Source organism: Equus quagga, chromosome 5, assembly GCF_021613505.1.
Source record: "Equus quagga isolate Etosha38 chromosome 5, UCLA_HA_Equagga_1.0, whole genome shotgun sequence".
NCBI classification, from domain to species: Eukaryota; Metazoa; Chordata; class Mammalia; order Perissodactyla; family Equidae; genus Equus; species Equus quagga.
Window position 1 is genome coordinate 84,386,434 of NC_060271.1, and position 27,167 is coordinate 84,413,600.

Below are 27,167 nucleotides of genomic sequence, written 5' to 3' on the forward strand. Positions count from 1 at the left end.
ATGCCTGAGTCCCACCCCCAGAGATCCCGACTTAATTGGTATTCAGTGTGACTGGGCTATCAGGAATTTTTTAAGTGCCCAGCTGATTCTACTGTATGGCCAAGTTTGAGAAACACTGGTTTGCCACACAACTTCCCGAAAAGTCTGGATACCACTTAAGAGGAGAATAGAAAATTGGGTTCTGAGACTCCTAGCAGCCAAGGTGAAAAGAGGGAAACATGATCCATTACACAATGCACAGTGTCCACAGAAGAAAATTAAACTGCTTGTTTAAAAGTACAGTTAATCTTGAGAAAGAACAGACAGAGATTTCTCCTCATGAAGAAGACATGGACTGAAGGAAGTGATAACATCTTCAATGGCGTCCCTACAGTATTCAATCAATAAATATTTACTGAGAAACTACTAAGAGACTAACTCTGTTCCAGACCCTGGAGGCTAAAAGATTAACAGACAGACTGGAAGCTTTCTGCCTAATGGCAATTAATAGCTACTATTGTTGATTGCTTTTCTGTGCTAAGCACTTTGCATCCATGGCTTCATTTAATCCTCACAACCAGCTAATGGGCATTTTACACTTGATGGAAACTGAGAGTCAAAAACAGTAACCAACCGGCCTGATGTGGCACGTCCAGTAAGTGGGAAAGCTAAGATTCAAACAGAGGACCGTCCAACTCTAGAGTCCGTGCTCTTGACCACTGCATTGTGTACCTGGAAGTAAATACAACAATAAATTGTATAGAACTCTATCTTAAAATACTCTTTAATGTGAAATGACAGCATCATTCCAACCACCATTCCATTAAAACAAATTCTTAAAGAAGTCAGAAACACACAGTGCAAGAACTACTAAAGCTACAAATGTGTTTTTCCTTTGCCCCAGCAAAGATATTCCTACAGGCATACAGCACACATAGGACATGCACATCATGTCGTTCACTGTGGCATTATTCAAATGGCAAAAGACTGGTTGAATAAACGATGGTACATCCAAACCAGGGAATACTATGCAGCTATAAAAAATGAGGAAGATCTTTATGTTCTGATATTAAATGAAAAAAATTTTAAAAACTGTTTCAAGACAGTATATAAAGTATGATTGCTTTTGGGTAAGAAAGGAAGGAAAATAATAATATATATTCATATTTTTGCTATATTTTCATTAAAAACCACCAGAAGAAACAATAAGAGTCTAATAACAATGGTTGCCTATAGGGATGAGGGAAGAGGGGAGCAAGATGGATAGGAACAGAGGAGAGAACAAGATGATAAGCATATACGTTTTTATATTTAAAAAATTTTCAAATTTGTAAAAGTATTACCCATTCAAGAAGAGAAAATAATGAGAAAGAGAACTGTGTGAGGGCTGAAGTCCCTCAATTAGTAAGCGGTAGAAGTGGAATTTGAACCCAAGGCTATCTGCTCCCAAGTCCACACTCTTGACACCATGGCACTCTGCCTTCCCCCAAACTCAGGAAACAACTCCCCAGCTATTAGCCAGCAGATCTAACCCGGATGCACAGGGCCCTGCACCCACCCCTTATAGCGGTTCACCATGTGGGGGCTCCAAAGCTCCAATTCATTCAGGCTTTTTTTTTTTTTTTTAGTCTCCATCAAAGAATCAGGTGACAGTAACAAGTCAGAGGAGGAAGCCATCTGCAAAGAGGGGTGAGCCCTAAGAAAGAGAAATTGAGTGAGTTTAGATTTACAGCCCTTTGTAGTCCAAGCGCTTGTTTGGGGTGAGTTGTGGGCTCTAAGCCCTCTTGGTAACAAACAACAATACATTCCAAACACATTATACCTGTCGGCCGGCTTTGTGGCTGTGCCTTGGCTTAGATTAAGGAAAGGACTCTTTCTGCCAACACAGAGCAAGGATGCTCTTCTCCACTGAAGAGAAATTTCAAACAAAATCTATACCTTTACAGCCTGTCTACGCCGACATGGAATAGTATGTCCTTAAAAAAAAAGAAGAAGAAGAAGGCAATTTTCTACACTCAATTTCTTTTCTCAAGTTTGAAATCATCCCAAAGCTACCTGAGAAGATATTTAGAAGAATCATTTTCAACATCTCAGGCACAGGTGGTAGAGCTGGCCCCAGACAATACAGCTGATCTGAAGCGTTTGTGTAAAATTCCCCAATTGCCCACCATGTTGGAAGAGCGTGTTAAGGAGATAATGGGTGGCCCTGTTGGCCTTGACAGTGCAGATTCTCTTCCCAAGGTATTGCTCCCTGCCTTACAGCGGATCTTGCCAAAGCTCCATTGATCTCCTTCTTCTTTTTTTGGACGGTAGGAAAGATGAATCAATGTCTCTTCCCTCTCCTGAACCCAGGCCAGCCAGGTTTACTTTGCTTCCAAGAAAGGTTTGTGGTTTTTCCAGTCTAGATGGAGAAAAAGCATTATTCTAGATAGAATTAATGTTATAAAAGGGGCCTCGGTTGACAATGCATTGGACTTTAAATATGTAGAGCCAAGGTCTGTTTGATACAAGATCATGGCATGACAGACTACTGCTGTCAGCATTCTTTGAGTCACCCCTTTCTGGTCCCACTCCTTCTCTTTTTGTCAACCCAATAATACCTACTTCAGTTCAGTCACAGCTTGGGTACCTACCATGTGCTGCTTCCAAGCTGTTAGAAGTACGACGGGGGGTGGAGTAAGAGAACCGCCTCCTCAAGGGATCACTCCAACAAAGGACCGCGAGCACGGCACTCGAGGTGTTCAGATTGTGGGAGGAGAGCACAGATGAGGAGCTCTGGGGGGATCAGAGAAGGCTTCCTAGAGGAGGTGATATTTGAGCCAAAGTTTGAAGGTTCCATAGGGGTTAGCCAAGCCCTCGATTCAAGTTCAAGCCTCTGCACTTCAAAATGCCACCAGGACCAGGTAGCTTTAGACTCACCCCAGTCCCCATCAATTTACCTATCCTGTAAATTTACCTGCCGTTTTCTCAGAACCCAGCTTTCTGCTGGTACTCATGTGTTCAAATGATCTGAGGTAAAACATTCCCAACTAGCAGAAGCAACTGTCCTACTGCTCCCAAATGCACTTGTATTTTGAAAAAGCCCTTAATTCCCTAACCTACTCAAACTGGAGGAAGTTTTGCCTAGGGGAACTGTCCTGTACACCTCCACTCCCGCCTCCTTGATTGTGGTCGATATGGCAAATACTATGGTGGAATACACTTAAATAGACCGAAACCACTAGCTATCACTTTTTAAATGAGATTCTGTGAAAGTCAATCCCCTGGTGTTTGCTCCTCGCCTCCCCCACCACCCTCAGTTCCAAAGCTTCCCTCACACACAAGTCTCCCTTTGAACTCAAAAGAGATCCAAGCCTGGACCAGACCCAAAGCGCCACGCAGGAGGGGGCAGAGCCTCATCTGGGCGCTCCTCTTGCTCCTCAGCTCTCTGGTCACGCCCCCACGGTAGCCCCACCAGCATGTAGTAACAAAAACTGATGTTTCATGACGGCCCTCATCGTGTCAGGTGCTGCATTGAACACTTCGCTCATATGAGATCATTTAGTTCTCACGACAACCCTACAAGGCGGGTACTGCCATTAGCCTCCTCTGAGGAGCCAAGCAGTGAGGTAATGTGTTCAAGGGCACAATTAGCAGCAGATGGGTATGAGAGTCAATCCCAGGGAGTCTGACTCTTGAGGCCATGCAACACCTACATCTCAGCCACTCAAAGTGGTGAAGAGGGGAGCCTTTAGGGCCCCAGCCCCAGGTGTGAATCGCACCTTCCCCACTTCGTTAGTTGAATGACACTAGACAAGTTTCTCAGCCTCTCCAAGCCTATTTCCTCATCTGCAAAATGGGACCAGTAACAAAACCTACTTCCAGGGTTGTGGGGGAATAAATGATGCTCTCTTGGCTGTAAAGCCTTTGGCCTGGGGCCTGGCATTTTGTGGGCATTCAGAAGCATTAGTATTGCTCTTATTACATATTTATAAGCCTGTGTATCCCCTCCGCAATGCCATTGAGGGCCAGGATCAAGATTATTGGTATCTTTCTCCCCGGGTGCCCAATGGAGTGTCTACCATGCAGCAGGCACTTGGAAAATGTTTATTGAGTAGATGGTTCAACAACAATGTTTTTCTCTGCTATTTCAAATGATAGAGTAAGGACCTCCTCTATTTTGACACACAATAGGCTCTTCTTGCTAAATTCCATTCCTTAACATTCAGAAATAAATTATCGTGTCTAAAGAGATCATTCTCAAATTCTTAAATTAGCAGAGTTGTATGATTTTTTTTCCCTGTAAAAAACGAGAAAAAGTCGGCCTCCCTTCACTCTCCCAAACCTCCTTGGGCTCTCGCTTGCCTTTCAGGAAGCCCTCACTTTCACAAGCATCAGGATAGACACTTACAAAATAAAAAATATCCCAACTGGGAAGGGGAGTAGATTTTTCGTTTTGTAAACAGACTTAGAGTGTCTTGAAATGTCATTGATCCTTTCGAACTTCAGTCCCTCCTAGAGAAATTCAAGGCCAAGTTAGCTCACGTGGAGTATTTTAAGAGAGCATTCCTTTTGTAAAGCGAAGCACTCTCTCTTTAAACAGAGGTAGTCACTCACTCAGCAACATCCGTGCTACTATCCTTCCCCACAGCCTACACACGCCCTTCCTCCAGTTGAAGAGCACACACCTCATGCTCTCCACTCCATCATCACTTGCCTACCACCGAAATCTCCCTGCGACCCCTCCCAGTTGCTGGACCCACTGGGCTAATCCTGCACAGTCAGGAAACAGCCTGTTGAGTCACAGTGCTAGTTTCCTGGGGCTGCCGTAACAAAGCACCACAGACTGGGCGGCTTGAAACAACAGAAATTTATTCCCTCAAAGTTCTGGAGGCTAGAAGTCCACAGTCAAGGTGTTGGCAGGGCCTGTTCCTTCTGAAGTCTCTAAGGAAGAGCCCTTCCTTGCCTCTTCCATCTTGTGCTGGTTGTCAGCAATCCTTGTTGATCCTTGACTTGACACCTCGTTCCAATCTCTGACTCTGTCTTCACAGGGCCTGATACCCCGTAGGTCTATATCTCTGTGGCCAAATTTTCCTCTTCTTATAAAGACTCCAGTCATATTGAATTTAGGGCTCCCCCTAATCCAATATGGCCTCGTCTTAATTTGAGTATATCTGCAATGACCCTATTTCCAAATAAGGTCACATTCACAGGTCCCGGGTGGCCATGAATTTGGGGGACACTGTTCAACTCAGCAGATGAAGAGATCAGTATGAGTAGAGAGACTCGTGAGCTACTTATAGGGCGTGATTTGAAAGGTTTCCAGGTGAAAAGCCTCCTTCCCCTCCATAAAAAATGTGCTACAGTGCCTCGATCCCACCATTCAAGAGAGTTTCCTTTTGTTCTCAGTGCCTTCCTAGTGACAAATAAAATAAAAGCAAAACTTGTAATACTGCAAATGCTGTCTGGAGGGATGGTGTTCATAAATCATTATCATCTAACGCTCGAATGGTCATCCGCCACTTTTTAAGTGTGACAGCCAGCAGAAGCAAGCTTCTGTCAGAACGGAGCATGGAATCTATGACTGGAAGGGAGCAGATGGCACAGGAAACCTAAGTAATGAGGCCCCAAGGACTGACATGACTTTAGGGGCCACTTTGGGAAAACTGCCATGACTTGGGAAGCCCAGAGCACCGGGGACCAGCCAGCATGAGGGGGCACGAAGTGAGTGGAGTTCATATTCACGCTAGTCCACATTTATTGAGTACCTAGTATATACCAGGAACCACGCTTGGTGCTTCCTTCCACATACATCCTCTCACTCAGTCCTCACAATGACTTCAGGATAAAGAACACATTGTCTCCCACACATGAGAAAACTAAGACTCCAGGGAGTTAGGCAGCTTGGCAAAGGTTGGGAAATAAGCGTTAATGACCAAGTCCACACCCAGGTGCTGACATCTTCTTCCACATCACAGAGGAGAGAAGAGGCAACAGAATCCAAGATTTCCAGTCTCGCTTCTGCCGGGAGCCGATCCAGCCCGAAGCTCTCTCGCTGTACATTTGGGTTTGCTCTTCTTAACTTCTGCTTTTAAATTGGCAGCCGTTGTTCTATTGCATTTCCAGTGTGCCTCTGTGTGTATCTCGGAGAGAGGGAGAAACAGAATATATGGGTCAATATAAGCAGACTCTTAAAAGCTTATACTTTATCATTGTAATAATCATAATATATTTTACTTTACAGCCACTCATAACTGAAGCCTCTGGGCACCCTAACAAAAATAGCTAAAAGAAAAAAGGAAATTATATTAAACAAAGGAAATACGACTATAAAACCCCAATAGCCAGGGAACTAAATGAACAACATAAAACCTCCAAACAACAAAACTACCATGAAACCGAGGGAGGAAAGAAACCTTTTCATGAGCTTTACCCTGAAGGATTCCACGCTGTGAGATCACATCTGTTTAAAGCACCATAATTTATCGATATGACATCAAACCAGGAACCAGCCATTGTAAACCTTTCCCGCAGAAACTCTCAGAAAACTAGCCAGGTGGTCGACGGGGGGGTGTCTGTAGCTCATAGCCAGAGCAACAACAGCTTTAAAATTTTATGTTCAAATACATCTATGTGAAGTTCCAAATCTTGGTACTGAGATACAAAAATTAGTGCATTCCATGGGGAAGCAGAATTTACAAACAGGACTTTTTTTAACTACAATTTTTTTTTTCTGAGATAGTTCACCCATTCCTATTTATTGATGGCTTCTCAAACTGCTGCGTTAAATGGATCATTTTCAAGAATGGATCCTCTTTAGAATTAGCCACTGAGTCCCAAATTCTATGAAAGTCTTTAAGGGAGAATAAAGGCGCTTTCGTTCATAAAGCAACTGAGTTCCTGAGCCTATCCTCCCCATTCTGATGTTGCAGCCATTCCAAAAACAGCAACTCCTGTTGACCCACAATACTGCCTTCAACATTTGTTTAGGAACCATTGTGATCGCCATATTTGTGTTTGTGAGGGCAGTATTTCCCAAGCAATTGCTGCCCACGGCCCTCCTACACGCTTTCTTATTGACCATGGGAAGTGAATCTGCTCGGGAAAAGTCTTTACAAGATAGGTAGGATTAAGATAGCCCAAGGGTTTACAAAACCATTTCATTGGCAAAATCAAATCAAATCAAATATTAAATTGCTGAAAGGCACTTTATGCCTGTGTAAAATGTTTTTCAAAACATTTGTTCATCCTGGTGTACTTTCTAGGTTGGTGTAGATCTGGTCCCAAGAATTGGGAGATTCATATCAGAAATGTGGAACTACAGCCCAAAGTAGCTTCAAGAGAAAAGCAGGTGAGAGAGAAGTGCAGAGAGGGGAGAAAGAAGGCAGCATCACAGCGGGAACTTGACATTAGAGAAAGATCCACGCATGTTGGACAATCAACCCAGCCTGTGTTCTCACCCACGCTCCAGCACTTAGTAGCTGGGTGACTTTGGATAAGTCACTTCACTTCTCTGGACCTCCATTTTCTCATCTATGAAATAAAGAGAAACTGCTAAACAAACTCTGCTCTTTTTATTTTATGGCAGCCCATGCAGTTCTTCAAAGGAATAACCCAGGTCTCATAGAGCAACTTGGCTAGCTCTCAGATACATTATTCAGTTAAAAGAGAAAGCTGTGGAATGGTGCATATAGGGTGATAGCATTCGTGTTTGGAAAAAGAAGCCACCGAAACAACACTGGATGATTTCCCCAGCCCCACAGACATATATGTGAGAGAGCAGAAAAGAATAGACTAATACGCACACACCAAGGCATGAGGGTGGTCTTTCTTCTCTGGGAGCTGGCCTGGACTGGGCCTGGGAGAGTGAAAGGGGATCCTATAACTTAAATAGTTCAGAACAGACAGTATTTATATATTGCTTATGCATGAGAAAAGAAAACTTGTATTTTATGTGGCCAATGAAAACTACGTTCTAGCTTGTTTCAGGGAATATAGTAATTCTAGAAGAGTCTCTGCCAGTCAATAAATGAAAGCTAGTGTTAAGATGAGCCAAACTTAGAAGGCCTAGAGTTCTAAATCAGGATGATGTAAGTATGATTTCCCTTACTGAGCTGAAATTTTCAAAAATTGGCTCCAAACCTATTTGGAAATGGATTCTGTAAGGCACTGATATGTAAAGTGGAATCGCAGCTGGGACGGGGGAAGTTCTGTGAGGGGTGGAAAACCTGGATGGGGTCTCTGTGCCCCAGCATGTCAACCCGTGGGGCCTCAGCCTTGCCTTCCACCACGTGCCTGCCAGGTATGGGACATGCACCCCCATCAACACCCACAAAAGTCAGTTTCCAGGGACTTTAATATGGTTGATGACACTCCCTCCTGTTAATCAGGACACAGAGCCTTTGGTCCCTCCTCACATGGAACTGCCAGGTGGACCAAGATTGGTCTGGGAGAGTTAGAGGCTTACTCTTCAGCATTGCTCTGGTGAAGCTTAAAGAGCCTCCGTGGCCTTCCTGGAAAGACGTTTTCTTCCTGTACACACCAGCGGTAAAGGCACCAAGAGCATATGAAGAGAAGAGAAAACGAAACAGCCTCTCACTGCCTGAGACTGTCTGGTGACCGAAATGTACTTCTTAACTCTAGATGTAGAGTAGGAACCAAAGCAAAATTTTATTTCAGGTTAGGTTACCCATATCTTCAACTGACTCTATTTAGACTGGCCAATCAAGGCAGGAAGACTATGGGGAGACGACTATGAGGAGATCACTTGGAACTGACACCAAAATGATTGTGATGTTTTCTATCATGAACAACGTTAGGAAATACATTCAACCACATAAATAAAATAGGGAATAATACAGGATCCATGCTCCATGTTTAGTGGAGGGAAGGAGAAATGCTGCCAAGCTCTAAAATGCAAGAATACCAGAAGCAAGGGCAGAGTTCCTGTCTTTGTTCAGCCCATTTTGCACAAGTCAGACCCCAGAGAAAACCTCGTGCTGGGAGGAGGTGCTAATGGGTGGGCAGAGGGCTGGGGGGCTGCGTGGCCCGAGGAGTGAAGCTCCACACACAAAGCTTATTTTTAAAGGAAAAAAAAAACAGGAATTTGAACCAAATTAAATATCAGCTCACTTGGGAAAAAATTTTATGTTGCAATTTTGTTTTGACTGAAAGTTTTTTGGAGTCAGTTCCTATTCAATCTGGTAGGCATCCTTCAAAAGAAGTTTGAGTTCAATTTATGAGTGTGTGTGCATGTGTGCTTTTTAAATCAACATTTGGGTTTAGCAAATTAGTACAGGTTTGCCTGTTTTCTGGTATATGGATCAGTCCCAGATCTGTTTTTAAGCACCAAGCTACTGAAGGATTATTATTTTTAGAATTCGTATTCCTTCTTAATCCCCTAATCCATTCGGGGGAAATGTCCAGATTGTCAACTCAACACACGAGAAAACCTCAATGAAGCAGCAAGATAAAAATACAAGACAATAGACAAATAACCAAGGGATACATTGTTCAGCTTTTGTTGAGTTTGAAATGTGCCAAGTTGGAAATAGGGGAGAGAGGTTTGTGATATTCCACTGGAACATATTGTCACTGTTATAACCAGCCCACGTTCACCGGAGCTGCCAATTATTCCCCAGCCACCATTTTTTTCCTTTAGATTGATCTCCTGCTTGAGGCTGTTTCACACCCAGGACTCTGAAGCTTCCCTAGTGGCATGTTGGCTAATTAAGAGCAAAATCCATCTCTTGATGAAATAATGCTGCCACTGAAAAGGAATTCTACATTTTTTTTTTTAATTCTTAATCAGGCTGGAAGGAGCAGTATTCTAACACTTGTATTAAGCATAGGAAAAAGGTCTATAGCTAGCAATTAGCAATGATGAAAAGGACAGCGATTTAAAGCATGTTGCAGTGACATTTTTATCAAATTAAATGAGTTTGCTAGGCCCACCAGCTGCATATGCTTATTGTCATTTACTGTTTGGACAGCAACACATCAGCCACTGAGTATCAGGAGGTGCTGAATTTAATAAGTCATTTTGACACTGGTGTGAAACGAGCAGATCAGCATTCTGAGGAATGTGTTCACACTCTGAACAGACAGGCAGACATTCTAAGCATGTGAGGTGACACCAATCAACAGGAAGAAATGATGAAAGCCAGGCCAGGAAGCAGGCAGCAGCGATGGCGGCAGCCACAGAGACACACCACTGCGAGAAAAGAAAAAGATACATACAAGCGCACACACCCCCCAAACCTACTGTTTGTTGGCTTAGCTAGACAGAGAATCTAAAGTAGCAGAGACTTTTCAGAAATACTGGGACACGCACCCATTCTAGGCACTGTAAATTTTCATTTATAATTTAAAAACCCTCACAGTTCCTCTGTAACAGCCGCTGGAAGAAGCTGACAAATCTGCAGATTATTTTTTGGCTCCCTCATGCTTGAAACACAGCATCGCATTCAAAAGAAACAAACAAACAAAAATTCTTCTGAATGCTGGGAAAACAAAAGTTTTGCTTTACCTTTTTCATCTAATATGTTCGCTCTAAATTGACGGCCTAGCCAGGATAGGAGGAGGTAGTGTGACTTGATTTTGATTTACGGTGGGGTGACAGTATATGTTGCTTTCAAAACGCTTCCTTGAAATGTGAGACTTGGAATGACATTCTAATAATCCCAGGAGCTATTTATGTCTCGGGAGAGATCTGATACCACTATCTTAACCATGTGCCTGGCATCAGAGTTAAAATGCACCAGAAAGCCAATTGTCAATTACCTCCTAAAACATGCAAGCATAATTTACAGCCTAACAAAGGTGACTAGTAATTAGTTCATGGCTTCAGAAGTTTCTAATGCCATCTAGTGGAAATGGTAGATTTGATCACTTGCACGTCAAAGGGGAGCCTAAAATCCCAGATAATATGTCATTATGCTGCCACATACTCAGAAAGACTCAACGCCAGAGTCCAGTCTCAAATATATCTCAAAAAAATTTGCTATGCTGCTTTCATAGAACTAGAACATGCCTTGGAAAATAAGACTTGCCCAGAATACCCTTGGATGCCTGCCCACTGCAATGAAATCACCAGTAGCACCACACCACCCCAAAGCCGTGTCTATAAGATCATTTTCCTCTCACTGTTCTCTCTTGACTTCTAAGCTCTAGAATCTAGAGATGGACTATTTGATAGATTTTTTTTTTTGCAAGCATAGTGGGTTTGGTAAAACCTGAGATACCTTTTGATGTAAATGTTCCACTGATTTTAATCTAAAAAATACTACAAGATGAACTAAACATACTTTGCTAGTTTAATCCTAGAAGCTCTTCAGTTTTCAGTGAACTCTTCATAGATTTCCCTCTAGTGGAATTCTATGATGAAATTCTAGATGGGAAGAATAGCATTGGCGATTTTGTGCTTCCTTTCGAGATGGTCACCAAGCAGCTTTAGCCATGGGGTTATGATGCAGAAATCAAAAGGTGCTTCACATAATTGTGAAAACAAAAATAGACCACATTTTATTTTGTATATGAAGATGTGTAGGTAAATAGTCTACATTTCATTTTCCTCCGTATCATCTCTCAAAGACAGTCCTCTCCAGGAACATGGTTATGATAAAAGAAATCACTGGAACCCTGAATTCTAGTGCAAATTAATGTGAAACTCAGAGATACTCATGTCATTTCTCCCCGCCTCAGTTTCCTCATCCATCAAATAAGGAAGCTGGACCCGAAGTCAACTCAGAAGCCCTTTCTTCTCTAAAACTGTGGTTTGTAATTTCAAGTCCAAAACTCAGGTCTTCTATTTCATTGTAACATTATGTAAAAGTCCTAATTTCATAACAGCTATTTCACTTAAAATAATAATTTTTTTAATTATGTTATTGGTATGAGTCTTGCAGTGAATTTAAGAGTTTGGACCATCATCAACTTTAAAAGCAATTTATTTGTAAGAAGAGAGGGCTGCAGTTAAACAAACGCTACTCATCAAGATTAAAAAGAGAAAATATATCTTTTCTATATATATGATCTTAGCATCATTATGCAGAATAAAATATATTTGATTTTAGTGTGTTTGTAAAATAAAGTATAAATTTTCAGTAGGAAAGAAATATATAGCCATCTAAAATCTAAAACCTTTTTAAAAAAAGAAAGAAAAGGAAAAGAAAAAGAGAGAAAAGACGTCATTTGTAGTTCTAACATCCAAAGACAGCAGACTGTCCATGTAACACCACAGTGTACCCCTCATAAGCTTCTCCTCATGTACAATATTTACATAATTTGTATCATATGGTATACATATATGTTGATTTTTTCATAATAGCACCTATTTTTCTGACTATAAAAATATGATTTATTATTGTAGGAAACTGCTTAAATATACAAAAAATGTAAAGAAAATTAAAATCACCCAGAATTTCAACACCCAGTGATATCCTCATTTACTATTTTATTTCTTTAAAGTTCTCTTTCTACGCATAATTTAACACAGCGAAGATTATATTACATATTCTGATTTTAAGTACAATTAACCCAAGAAGAGTCATTCACAAGTCCTAGTTGGAAGATATTACAAAGAGGGTCTTAATCACAGATTATATCTGCCACTGGTAGTTTATTCATTTTTCATAATTACAAAAAAGAACCCTATACACTCAGGTCATTCAAAATTAGTTCTAAGCCGCAGAAAATTATTTCTCAACTTCCTTGTCATTGCAGCGCTGTTATACTGCTGAATAAAAACCAGGGTCAGTGGAGGGAGGAAAAAAATACATTCTGGGTTTAGTAATTCTGCAAATACAATGTCACTGTCATTGAAATATTGTAACCCCTGTTTTGGACTATGGAAGGAATGGTTTTGGCTGTGTTTTAAGTAGCAGGAGATTCTATCTGAACCATGTGCTAAAGAATATTACCCAAAAAACAAATTTCCTGATATTGAAAAAATAACAAAAACCAACACTAACGACTAATGGAAACATCACAGACCCTAGCTTTTCCCCTGGATTATAAATCCATTTGAAACTATCTAATACAATTAGATTCCTGATTGCGGCATCTAAACAGAATAAGAAAGTATCTGTAAATCTTTTTATCTCATGGTTTCTTCATTCCCAAGTCCTTTTTTCTTGAACTGGCTGGAGTAAAACATTAAGTAATTTTTCAAGTTGTTTACAACTTGGCATATTTAGAACTTTTAATTCTGTCTTTACAAATTAAGACGATTCTTGGGTTGCAACATTCCCGCCTCCCAACCTTCAAAACTGTGGACTGCTGTTGTCTTCTGGCCTTTAGTTCCGTAGAGAGAGCTCTGAGACCAGTCTGATTCCTGTTGCTGGGTACACTGTTTTCGACCCCGGATGGTCAAGGATCTTTACTTTAGCCTTATAATTCAAAGATCCAGCAGGAATCTAGGAGTAGGCTTCTTTTATGAGCCTATCAGGACCACAGGGAGTCCTTTCAATCTTCATTCGTCTTCCTCTGCCTCAGGAAACTTTTTCTTCCTGTACATCTTTGATCACCACTTTTTCCAGTTTAGAGGGCGGTCTCTTCCTCAAAAACAACAACTGTCATTTTTCTGGTCTCTCTTCCTGGCCCCTATAGTTATCCTTTCTCCTATCATTTTAATCTTTGCCCTTTTTTCTCCATATTCATAGAAAAGTTTTATTTTCTACAATATGAGTTCTATACTGTGTAACTCCATTGCGGATTTTAACCTCCAATTTATGTCTAACTTTCTGGCAATCCTTCATTATTTCATCCATTTTTTTTTTCATTCTTCCTTGTTATGTTTTCACCTCAATCCTATTGCCTTTTCTTTTTTTTCTTTTGGTGAGGAAGATTGGCCCAGAGCTAACATCTGTTGCCAATCTTCCTCTTTTTGCTTGAGGAAAATTTCCCCTGAGCTAACATCAGTGCCAATGTTCCTCTATTTTTCATGTTGCATGCCACCACAGCATGACAATGAGCAGTGTATAGGTCTGCGCCTGGGATCCAAACCCTCAAACCCTGAGCCACCAAAGCAGAGCATGTGAACTTAACCACTATGCCACTGGGCCGGCCCCCTATTGCCTTTTTTAAGTGGTATTAATGTAAATATCTTTAACTTAAAGGAAGTTCTTATTTTCCAAATTTTTTCCTTTATAAAACAAAGTTTGTATGTACAAAGACACAAATGATAATAGCAAATACCCATCATTCTTTATCCACATATAACAAATGTTAATCCTTTATCATATTCGCTTCAGGTCTTTCTTATACAAATAAAATATCACAGCTGAAGTTCAAACCTCTACAGTCCCCTGGATGTAATCAGTATTTTGAACTTTTTCTGTATCTAGTCCATATTTTCATACTTTTACTACTTACATATGTGTCCATAAGTAACCTATAGTATACTGTTTATTAAATTTCTATATACTATATCATACTAAAAATGGTATCATTTTACAACTTTTTTTTTCTCTGAATATTATGTTCCATGGAGAGGCCACATTTAGGCGTTCCAGCTGACAGCCCCAGCTGAGATACCGCCCAACAGCCAGAATCCACCACCAGACAAAGAAGTGCATGAGCCTTCACGCGATCTCATCCCTGGTCTTTGAGCCACTCCAAATGATGCTGAATAGAGCAGAGACAAGCTGCCCACGCTGAGTCCGGATTGAAGATTTGCGAGCTAAATAAATGGTGCCATAGTTTTAAGCCACTAGGTTTTGGGATGATTTGTTATGCAGCCAAAGTAACTTGAACAGCTTCTTCCCATGCTCTATTCTGGTCTCCCCACTTCCTTACCTATTCTCTTAGGAGCACTGCCTTCATAAATCTTTTGCACATGAATCCAAGAAATCAAGACAGAGTTATGGGATAATCCATACCAAAGGAGAAATGTACAGCTTCCCTTAAATGCTCTGTTATCTTTAAAACTCAATGAGATGCTATTTCTGTGGTACCAATCATTGGGTAAAAGAAGCAATTGAACTGAAACTGAAAGGTGAAGAGAAGGAAAAAGTTTGCTCTCTGAATTCTCTTCTGAGTAACCACGTTAATGAGGGAGCTGGAGAATCAAGAAGCATCTAGATTCAGTGCTGCTGCAGAGAGAAGTATTCTGGAGAGATGCCTATTGTAAAGGCAGTGCTTGGAACTTTCACCTTAAAGAATCCCCAGGAAACATTCTCCCTCTCAGGTGGCAAAGAGAGGAGCAAATCCCATGGCTCTCCTAATCTTGGCTCTCTAGGGAAACTGCCATAGTCCCTGTGAACAGGTGCACTGGCAAACAAATGTAGCAGGAGCTGAGAGGAGAGTGGACTACAATCTTGAGACTCTGGTTCCACCCACTGGAGGAAGAGCCTCTGCCAGCGACTTACCTGTGCACCCAAAAACATGGGACCTTCTAGAGATGATCTATGGGGCAGTAGAATTCCATCAGCTGATGAGAGGGCAGCTCCTAATATGGATCTTAAATTTCCCAAGAACTTTGACCTCCTAGACACATTACCTGCTCTCCTACTTTAAAGTAACTGACCCAGCCTCCATAACTACACTTCTCTTTTACCCCTGGTGCTTGACTCCAGCCCAGTAACCTCGACATAGTCACAAAGAACTGGTGTGCTTTACGGCAGGGATTTCACATACCAGGTCTTTGGAATGGATGCCTCCTTCTGAAGTCTATTCTTCAGCCACTTTAGCATCATTCGTCTTCCCAAGTGATTGCCAGCTTGGCTCATCCCAATTTCAGAGTTCCTCCCAATGTCATCACTGTCAAAGACTGCAAGTTCATAGACTGAAAGCCACATCCTGTAGCAATAGCCACAGAAACATAGGCTTCTCTTGGCTACCGAGTCCCCTGGGGATATTTCAAAACAATAAGCACACTTCGGAGCACTCTGAAATGAGCCCTAAAGAACATTTTAGGGTGGGATGGATTTAAATTATTCTCCATCTTGGATCTTTATTTTCCATACAAGATTCCCTCCACCCTTATCACAGTGGGCAATTTATCTTTTCCTGGCCTTAAGTTACCCAAAACTGCTCAAAAATGAAGCTAACTTAAGAGATGCTGGAGGCCTTCACAGAGGACTGATCTATTTCCCTCCTCAACTCCATCTGGCCACCATCTCATGCCCAGGGAGAGAGCCTGACACTGACAGTCTGTTAAGAGGCTGAGCACCACCTGGTGGACCGCCAATGACAATGCAACAGGACCTGTAGAAGCAAGATCTAGAGTCATTACCAGGATTGCCAACCCTGTGGATCAAGAAAGCCCATCCCATCCCTGCCTTCAGTGGCCAAGAAAGAGAATGTACCACGCACAGTTGTGAGGTGCTCTGAGAAAGACTCTAGAAGGCTTCATAGGTGGTCACTCCCATAGTGGCAACTACCTATCTGGCCTAGCCCTATAGGCCTTTAAGTTCTAGCAAACCTAAAGATGACTTTGGAGCTTTGGCATTTGATCTTTCCTTTGTTTTAACCTTTTTTTTTTTTTTTTTGCCTAAATATGAATATTTCAAAGGGCCTAAATTTAATTTAATCAGCGATAAACTGAATTACCACAGAACTTGGAGTTCAAGATAGAGTTCAGACTTTGGGGTCAAGCAGCCTATGTTTCAAACCCCAGCTGGTTCCATACCTTAATTACCAGTTTTGTGACTTGGAGAAGTTACGTAAACTCGCAGAGCTTCTATTTTCTCATCTCAAAAAAAAAAATGGTATAATGATTGTCCCTTTCCATAGAGTAATTATGAGGATTTCACGAAGTATTGCACCCAGTGTGGATTCAATTAGTATGAGCTATGTGAAGAGAAATCCTATCAAACTTCATTTTATCTGTTCACTATTTGTCTGGAGTATCCAGGATCAAGAGCCGTCTCTAAAACCTTGGAGCAGTCTTATGGCATATGATGGAATCCCATTTCAAAGGCACCAAAGTGAGTATTAGCCACACACAAAAAATAGAATAACCTGGATGTTCTCTTGCAAGCACTCAGCCTAAAAGAGAGCAGGCTTCAGGCCAATATGCGTTTTATGTGAAATTGAAAATCCACCCCACAATATGTGCTATGTTCTTTAGACCCAGAAGCTTCCTTATGCTAGAAGCCTCAGTTTGGGGATATTATGCAAAATGGAATGGACAAGGTGAATTGTATTAATTGTGAGATTTTGGAATTCTTTCTAAAAAAGTCACCCAAAGATACAGAGATCCTTTTTCTTTTTATTATGGAAAACTTCAAACACTTGCAAAAGTAGACAAAAAAGTGTAACAAGCACCCACGTTCTCTCCACCCAGATTTTACAACTATCAGTTTACAATCTTATATGATTTAGATTTCTACCTACTTCCCCACATCATGTTATTTCAAAGCCCATCCCAAACGTTATTTCATTTCATCCACAAATACTTCAGCATGTGTCTCTAAAAGGACTCTTTTTTAAACACAGCTAGACTACCACTATCACACCTAAAATCTTAATAATATTTCTTTAATATCAAATATCCAGCCAGGGTTCAAATTTCTACTTGTCTCATAAATGTCATACTTCTTTAATAGTATATTTGTTTTAATAAGCTCCAAATAATGTCTACACATTTCAATTGATTGATTTGTCTCTTAGTCTTTTTTCAAACTATAGGTTCTCCCTCAATCTCTTTCCTTGAAATTTATTTGTTAAAAGAACCAAACTGTTCTGTGAGTTTCCCAAACTCTGGATTTTGCCAAAAAGCTTGTAAAAGTATAATTAACTTTTCAAACAATTATCCTCTAAGTGAGAGCAGGGGCAGAGAAGCTGAAGAAGGTATTGATCTGCTGGCTAGAAGATTTTTATACTTTTCATAAAGGTTGCTGATGCAATCACAAGATCATTAGCATGTCAGTTGCAGGCTGGAGTGAGAAAGCCCAAGACTTGTTGCATTCCCGGGTCTTTTCCTGTTTCTGCTAATGAAATATTCCAGGAACCACCATTCTGTGTACCTCATTATCAATCACAAAGTTATTCCTGAGAAACTGCTCCCTTGTCTTTGCCCTGACAAGCATGGATCTGTACAACAGGAACTCGGAGGTTGAAGAGGTAGATTTAGCGGTAAAAGAGAAACAGAGGCAGCAAAATGAAAGTCTCAGGAAATATCAGGCAGAAGCAAGTGAATTGGAGATTATGGGTGAAGACGATGGGCAGGCAACAGGTGGCAGGGGTATCACAGTGAAGGTGGAGGGAAAAGGCACGGCCTCTGCCATAATTACTGGGTCTCATGCCCTCTGCATGGGATGAGGCCACGTGGGCTGGGAAGATATGTCCATTATCCTTTGCTCTGCCATGAACACAACCTCTGCTCCCCCAAACCAACAACCTTTAAACAATTCAGCAGTTGTAGGAGATTCATTCTGACCTGAGTCATTATGACAGCTCAGATATGGCTACGTAGTTATGGCAATCAGCACTGAGCAAACTGTTAGCCTGATAGCTACTGTGTTCCCCCACACAAGAGCCCTGCAATGAGGACTGGTCCCCCTTCATATACAATAGTAAGCTTCTGGAGCACTCCCCCTACTATAAAGGATCACACGAAAACAACAATAGCTTGCTGCCAGAGGAATAATATAAAGCAGTTGAACATCCTGATAAAAGAAAATTTGACCCTGTTTGTGGACATTTAAAAATATACTGTGTCTTCATTTGATTCTCTTTGGCTGCCACAATCAGCCTTGAAATTGAATGAATTTTTTCCTCACGTAAAAAGAGGCTTCAAGTTGGCACTAAACCCTGAGGTATTCTGAGCCTTTGATGAGAAAAAAACAAGGATTTGAAGGCTCACCTTCCCACTGAGAACAACTCCAACACCTGGACAAAAATTTTTTTAGATCTGTCTGAAGGCTTCAGAGAGCTACCAAGCCTATGAGGACTAGAGGAGCCAAGTTCCTGAAAAGAAGCGCAGAGAAATGAGTCCAATATTTGACACTGCTTTTGCCTTCCAGACATTTACTGGTTTTAAAGCAACAGCTGAGAGGCTGCGAGATTGAGCAGAAAGTGTTAGCTGAAGATTAGGCAGAGCATCTGGCAGTCTCGGAAAGAGAAGGAAACAAAACTTGGAGTTCAGAGATCACCAAAGAGGAGGGGCCCTGATAACACATGAAGTTTCCAGTTGAAACTCTAAAGTGGTTCTACTCTAGGCATAGTGATGAACATAAGTAGATCTGCCCTCAAAATGTGAAGCCTAGCTTCAAATGAATTCAATCTCAGGTTTGGTCAAGGTGATCTGGCCCTAGGATATCTTCATGCCAGACACAAAATAGATCCTCTCTGAAAGAATGTAACATCATACAGAACCTGAAATTAGCTCTACAATTTTCTATGCACGTCCAGGCATGCTAGGCAAAGAGACCAAATGGCCCAAAACCAAGAGAAAAAACAGACAGTAGAAATAGACTCACATGAGATCCATATGTTTGAGTTTCAAGCACAGATTACAAAGTAACTGAGAATAATTTGTTCAAGAGATTATAGGAGGAGATGAAGAACTTTGACAAAGAATTGTAAACTTTCATGAAAGTATCAAGTATAAATTCTAAAAGTGAAAAATACAGTGACTGGAATCAAGAATTCAAGAGTGGGACTTAGCAGCAGCTGAAAAGAGAATTGGTTAACTGGAAGGTAGGTCAGAAGAAAACAGCCAGACTGAAGCACAGAAAGAAAAAAATGATGGAAAGTCAAAAAAAAAAAAAATACATGCAGTTGAAGTCCTGGAGGTAGAGAAGGGAGGGAATAAAGCAGGAGCACTAATAGAAGAGCTAATGACTAAGAATTTTCTAAAATTGACAAAAGAAAGAAAGCTACAAATTCAAGAAGTGCTGTAAATCCCAAACAAATAAAAAAGGGGGTGTGGGGAATTCCTCATCTTAACAAACATAGTAAAACTTTTGAAAAGCAAAGACAAAGAGAAAATCCTAAATGCAGACAGGTTTGGGAGGGAGGAGGGAAAGACTCATTATCTTCAATACAACAATAAGGCTGACAACAGAGTTCCCAATAGAAATAACAGAAGACAGGAGACAATGGATTGGTATTTTCAAGGCACTAAGAGAAGAAACTGGGCTTTACTTCCAATATTGTGAAGTAGCTCCTCCCGTACTCCAATTTCCCACAGATCACAACTACAAACTCTGGACAAAATTCAAGAAAGTAAACAACAACTCAAAGGCACTAGAGAGTGAATGAAAGCAGGCAGATTGTGGAGGAGAGTAGACACTTGGGAAGGAGGAACAGCATAAGACGAGTTACCCATTTTTATGGCATTTGGGTCAGTGTAGGCCAAAGTCAGTGCTGAGCAGAGTGAATCCAATAGAACTCTACTAGAAAATCCATAACTTTATTGGCTTGAAAAAAAACCCCAGAAGATATGAGTTTGGAGTAATCATAGTCACTGAAAGTGAGAGGGAAATTCCAGAAAGAAAAGAGCCAGAAAAGGGAACCACAATTTCTGTGTTTAAACTCTGCCCAAATCTCTGGTGGACAACTGAACCGCATGCACAGGGCAGACTCCACCCAAGAACATGAGCCTCAAATACCTGTGGGATAATATTCAAAGCCCTAACATTTATGTAACTAGAATCCCAGAAGAAGAGAGAGAGATTGGGGCATAAATAATATTTAAAGAAATAATTGCTGAAATTTTCCCAGATTTAGTGGAAGACATATATTTACAGACTCAGGAAACTTAGTGATCCATGAGAAGGGAGTATACAAAGAAAACCACACCAACTGCACCAAACTCAATCTATTGAACACCAAAAATAAAGGAAATCTTGAAAGCAACCAGAGAAAAATATATATAACATACAGAACAATGATTAAAAATACCACTGACTTTCCATATAAAGTAGGAGGCAAGAGACAGTGGTAAAATATTTAAAGAACTGAAACAAAAACTTGTCAACCAAGAATTCTATATCTAGTAAAAATATACTTAAAGAATTAAGGCAAAATGATGACATTTTCAGATGAAAGAAAGTAATTGCCAACTTGGAAACCTATACCATTCACTGAGGAAAACATTCCTCAAGAAGGAGAGTGAAAGAAAGATTTTTTTTTTTTTTTTTTTTTTTTAGTCATCACAGAACTTTATTAAAAGCTTTAGTTCTCCGTAATCTTACAGGCCAGTTGCAACCTTACATGTCAAGGAATCATTGGGTCATCTGCAGTGTAAAATGTTGTAGATTCCACAGAGAGAATTCTGCTTTCTTTTTTTTTTTTTTTTTTTTTTATTAATGTTATGATGGATTACAAGCTTGTGAAATTTCAGTTGTACATTTTTGTTAGTCATGTTGTGGGTACACCACCTCCCCCTCCGTACCCTCCCCCCACCCCCCCTTTTCCCTGGTAACCACCGATCAGATCTCCTTCTCAATATACTAATTTCCACCTATGAGTGGAGTCATATAGAGTTCGTCTTTCTCTGACTGACTTATTTTGCTTAACATAATGCCCTCGAGGTCCATCCACATTGTTGTGAATGGGCCAATTTCGTCTTTTTTTATGGCTGAGTAGTATTCCATTGTGTATATATACCACATCTTCTTTATCCAATCATCAGTTTCTGGGCATGTAGGCTGGTTCCACGTCTTGGCTATTGTAAATAATGCTGCGATGAACATAGGGGTGCAACGGACTCTTGAGATATCTGATATCAGGTTCTTAGGATAGATACCCAGTAATGGGATGGCTGGGTCATAGGGTATTTCTATTTTTAAATTTTTGAGAAATCTCCATACTGTTTTCCATAGTGGCTGTACCAGTTTGCATTCCCACCAACAGTGTATGAGGGTTCCTTTTTCTCCGCAACCTCTCCAACATTTGTCACTCTTGGTTTTGGATGTTTTTGCCAATCTAATGGGTGTAAGGTGATATCTTAGTGTAGTTTTGATTTGCATTTCCCTGATGATTAGCGATGATGAACATCTTTTCATGTGTCTATTGGCCATATTCATATCTTCTTTTGAGAAATGTCTGTTCATGTCCTCTGCCCATTTTTTGATCGGGTTGTTTGTTTTTTTGTTGTTAAGCAGTGTGAGTTCTTTGTATATTATGGAGATTAACCCTTTGTCGGATAAGTGGCTTGTAAATATTTTTTCCCAATTAGTGAGCTGTTTTTTTGTTTCAATTCTGTTTTCCCTTGCCTTGAAGAAGCTCTTTAGTCTGATGAAGTCCCATTTGTTTATTCTTTCTATTGTTTCCCTCAACTGAGGAGTTACAGTGTCCGAAAAGATTCTTTTGAAACTGATGTCAAAGAGTGTACTGCCTATATTCTCTTCCAAAAGACTTATTGTCTCAGGCCTAATCTTTAGGTCTTTGATCCATTTTGAGTTTATTTTGGTGTGTGGTGAAAAAGAATGGTCGATTTTCAATCTTTTGCATGTGGCTGTCCAGTTATCCCAGCACCATTTGTTGAAGAGACTTTCTTTTCTCCATTGTAGGCCCTCTGCTCCTTTGTCGAAGATTAGCTGTCCATAGATGTGTGGTTTTATCTCTGGGCTTTCAATTCTGTTCCATTGATCTGTGGACCTGTTTTTGTACCAGTACCATGCTGTTTTGATCACTGTAGCTTTGTAGTATGTTTTGAAATCAGGGATTGTGATTCTGCCGGCTTTGTTTTTCTTGCTCAAGATTGCTTTAGCAATTCGTGGTCTTTTGTTCCCCCATATGAATTTTAGGATTGTTTGTTCAATTTCTGTGAAGAATGTTCTTGGGATTCTGATTGGGATAGCATTGAATCTGTATATTGCTTTAGGTAGTATGGACATTTTAACTATGTTTATTCTTCCAATCCATGTGCAAGGAATGTCTTTCCATCTCTTTATGTCATCGTCAATTTCTTTCAAGAAAGTCTTGTAGTTTTCATTGTATAGATCCTTCACTTCCTTGGTTAAGTTTATCCCAAGGTATTTTATTCTTTTCGTTGTGATTGTGAATGGGATAGAGTTCTTGAGTTCTTTTTCTGTTAGTTTATTGTTAGTGTATAGAAATGCTACTGATTTATGCACGTTAATTTTATACCCTGCTACTTTGCTGTAGTTGTTGATTATTTCTAATAGTTTTTCTGTGGATTCTTTGGGGTTTTCTATGTATAAGATCATGTCGTCTGCAAACAAGGCGAGTTTTACTTCTTCGTTACCTATTTGGATTCCTTTTATTTTTTTTTCCTGCCGAATTGCTCTGGCCAGCACCTCCAGTACTATGTTGAATAGGAGTGGTGAAAGTGGGCACCCTTGTCTTGTTCCTGTCCTCAGAGGGATGGCTTTCAGCTTTTGTCCATTGAGTATGATGTTGGCTGTGGGTCTATCATATATGGCCTTTATTATGTTGAGGTACTTTCCTTCTATACCCATTTTACTGAGGGTTTTTATCATAAATGGGTGTTGGATCTTGTCGAATGCTTTCTCTGCGTCTATTGAGATGATCATGTGGTTTTTGTTTTTCATTTTGTTGATGTAGTGTATCACGTTGATTGACTTGCAGATGTTGAACCATCCCTGTGTCCCTGGTATAAATCCCACTTGATCATGGTGTATAATCTTTTTGATGTATTGCTGTAATCGGTTTGCCAAAATTTTGTTGAGGATTTTTGCATCTATGTTCATCAGTGATATCGGCCTGTAGTTCTCCTTCTTTGTGTTGTCCTTGTCAGGTTTGGGGATCAGAGTGATGTTGGCTTCATAGAATGTGTTAGGGAGTTCTCCATCTTTCTCAATTTTCTGGAACAGTTTGAGGAGAATAGGTATTAAGTCTTCTTTGAATGTTTGGTAGAATTCTCCAGAGAAGCCGTCTGGTCCTGGACTCTTGTTTTTGGGGAGGTTTTTGATTACTGTTTCTATTTCCTTACTTGTGATTGGTCTATTCAGATTCTCCATTTCTTCCTGATTCAGTTTGGGGAGATTGTAGGAGTCTAGGAATTTGTCCATTTCTTCCAAGTTGTTCAATTTGTTGGCATATAGTTTTTCATAGTATTCTCTTATGATCTCTTGTATTTCATTGGTATCTGTTGTGATTTCTCCTCTGTCATTCCTGATTTTATTAATTTGCGCTTTCTCTCTTCTTTTCTTGGTGAGTCTGGCTAGGGGTTTGTCAATTTTGTTAATTCTTTCGAAGAACCAACTCTTTGTTTCATTGATCCTTTCTATTGTCTTTTTTGTTTCAATATCGTTTATTTCTGCTCTTATTTTTATTATTTCCCTCCTTCTACTGACTCTGGGCTTTGTTTGTTCTTCTTTTTCTAGTTCCGTTAGGTGTCGTTTGAGGTTGCTTACGTGAGCTTTTTCTTGTTTAGTGAGGTGAGCCTGTATTGCGATGAATTTCCCTCTTAGTACTGCTTTTGCTGCATCCCAAATGATTTGGTATGTCGTGTTCTCATTTTCATTTGTCTCCAGATAATATTTGATTTCTTCTTTAATTTCTTCAATGATCCATTGTTTGTTGAGAAGCGTGTTGTTTAGTCTCCACATTTTTGCACCTTTCTCTGCTTTTTTCTTGTAGTTGATTTCTAGTTTAATAGCGTTATGATCAGAAAAGATGCTTGATATTATTTCAACTCTCTTGTATTTATTGATGTTTGCTTTGGTTCCCAAAATATGGTCAATCCTTGAGAATGTTCCATGTGCACTTGAGAAGAATGTGTAACCTGCTGTTTTTGGATGAAGTGTTCTATATATATCTATTAAGTCCATCTGGTCTAATTTTTCATTTAATTCTATTATTTCCTTGTTGATTTTCTGCCTGGATGTTCTGTCCATTGGTGTTAATGGTGTGTTGAGGTCCCCTACTATTATTGTATTGTTGTTGATGTCTTCTTTTAGTTCTATTAAGAGTTGCTTTACAAATTTTGGTGCTCCTGTGTTGGGTGCATATATATTTATAAGTGTTATGTCTTCTTGGTGAAGAGTCCCTTTTATCATTATATACTGTCCCTCTTTATCTTTCTTTATCTGTTTTGCTTTGAAATCTACCTTGTCTGATATTAGTATAGCGACACCTGCTTTCTTTTGTTCATTATTAGCTTGGAGTATTGTTCTCCATCCCTTCACTCTGAGTCTGTGTTTGTCTTTGGGGCTGAGGTGTGTTTCCTGGAGGCAGCATATTGTTGGATCTTGTTCTTTGATCCATCCTGCTACTCTGTGTCTTTTGATTGGGGAGTTCAATCCCTTTACATTTAGAGTGATTATTGAGACGTGGGGGCCTACCACTCCCATTTTGTGTCTTGTTTTCCGGTTTTCTTCAGTTTCCTTCGTTTCTCGTCCCATGGTTTAATCTGTTCTGATGTAGAGCTGCTACTCTCTGCTGTTGTCCTTCTACTTATCTCCTCTGCTCTTGGTTTTGTAGCCCCTTTCCTTTTTTGGATTTTTCAGGAATGAGGGTTTTCCTGAGGATTTCCTGAAGAGGAGGTTTTGTGGCAATGAACTCCCTTAATTTTTGTTTATCTGGGAAAGTTTTTATTTCTCCATTGTATTTGAAGGATATTTTCGCTGGGTAGAGAATTCTCAGCTGTAGATTTTTGTCCTTCAGATTTTTGAATATATCATTCCACTCTCTTCTAGCCTGTAAAGTTTCTGCTGAGAAATCTGCTGATAGCCTGATGGGGGTTCCTTTGTAGGTTAGTTTCTTTTGCCTGGCTGTCCTTAATATTTTCTCCTTGTCGTTGACTTTAGCTAGCTTCACTACTATATGCCGTGGAGTTGGTCTTCTTGCATTGATAAAGTTTGGAGATCTATTGGCTTCTGTCACCTGAAGATCCATCTCCCTCACCAGATTTGGGAAGTTCTCAGCCATTATTTCTTTGAATAGGTTTTCTGCCCCTTTCTCCTTCTCTTCTCCCTCTGGTATACCTATAATCCTTACGTTGCATCTCCTAATTGTGTCGGATAATTCTCGGAGAGTTTCTTCATTTCTTTTAAGTCTTGCTTCTCTCTCCTCCTCTGCCTGCAACAATTCTATATTGCCATCTTCCAAATTGCTAATTCTTTCCTCCATATTATCGGCCCTACTGTTCAGAGCATCTAGATTTTTCTTAATCTCCTCTATTGTGTTCTTCATTTCCAATATTTCTGTTTGGTTCTTCTTTATCGTATCAAACTCTTTTGTGACATAGCTCCTGAACTCGTTGAGTTGTCGGTCAGAATTCTCTCTTAACTCATTGAGAATCTTAATGATGGCTGTTTTGAAGTCATCGTCATTTAGGTTATATATCTCATTTTCTTTGGGATTGTTTTCTGTGTATTTGATGCTTTCCTTCTGTTCTGGAGATTTAATGTATTTTTTCATATTGCTTGATGTTGTTGATTTGTGCCTCCGCATGGAGATAGAGTTTAGTTGCTCCTTTCACTTGTTTCAGCTGCTGCGGTGGGAGGAGCAGCTGTTTATATTTCACCAACCAGGAACCCTGTCCGTAGTTGCTAACTGGGCCTGGGCCCCTCTTCGTAGCCACAGTGGCCCTTTGGATTCCCTCCTCTGCCGTGGGGGCCGTCACAGGGGGGCTTCAGGCTGCAGGTGCCTACTGTTGCAACCCACCTAGATGTGCTCTCTCCTTGGGGTCTGCAATGGTGTTATGGGCTTTTCCAGCGGCCAGGGGTGGGATCACTTATATTTGTCGCTCCGTTGCTGTCGGCACCCACCAAATCTCACTTGTCCTCTATAGGTCGCAGGAGAGCTATTGGCATCTTCTACAGTCTGTGGTTAGTACACCTAGCTATGCTGCTTTTGCCCTGGGGTCTTCCAGCCTTGTGGCTGGCGGCTGGGTGCCTTCTACTGGTGCTGTGCAGAGGCTTTCCCTAAGGCTGCTGTGAGCCTGTAGGGTTTCCCCCAGGCTACTAAGCTGGGTCTCTGGAACTCTCTCCAGCCCCAGTCCTCTCCGAGATCTCCGGCAATCCCTAGCCTCACGGGGTGGGCAACGGCAGCTGGGGGTCGCCCCGCCCTCTGAGATTCTCTCCGGGCCTCTCCCGGAACCGTGAATGCTCAGCGTGGCCCCTCTGCTAACGGCAGGCAGAGAGTTTTGTCTGCTGCCCGGGCGGAGCCCCGGCGCTTCCCCTCCGGGTCGCAGGACCGGCCTTTGAAAGTTCCCCCCGCCCCGGTCCTCTCCGAGATCTCCGGCAATCCCTAGACCCACGGGGCGGGCAACGGCAGCTTGGGGTCGCCCCGCCCTCAGGGCTTCTCTCCTGGCCTCTGCCGGAGCC

General features: G+C 40.9%; 1 long non-coding RNA gene across 3 annotated transcripts in view; it reads right to left on the reverse strand.

Annotated features, from left to right (window-relative positions):
• Window positions 1-4,813: 4,813 nt before the first annotated feature.
• Window positions 4,814-27,167, reverse strand: part of LOC124240416 (uncharacterized) — a 62,874-nt gene continuing 40,520 nt past the window's right edge. For 2 of the 3 annotated variants that reach the window (XR_006888864.1, XR_006888863.1), the window contains one exon: window positions 4,814-6,091. This is a non-coding gene — a long non-coding RNA (uncharacterized LOC124240416). Of the gene's footprint in view, window positions 6,102-27,167 lie in introns of all 3 variants that reach the window. The other variant, XR_006888862.1, reaches the window with a different exon arrangement.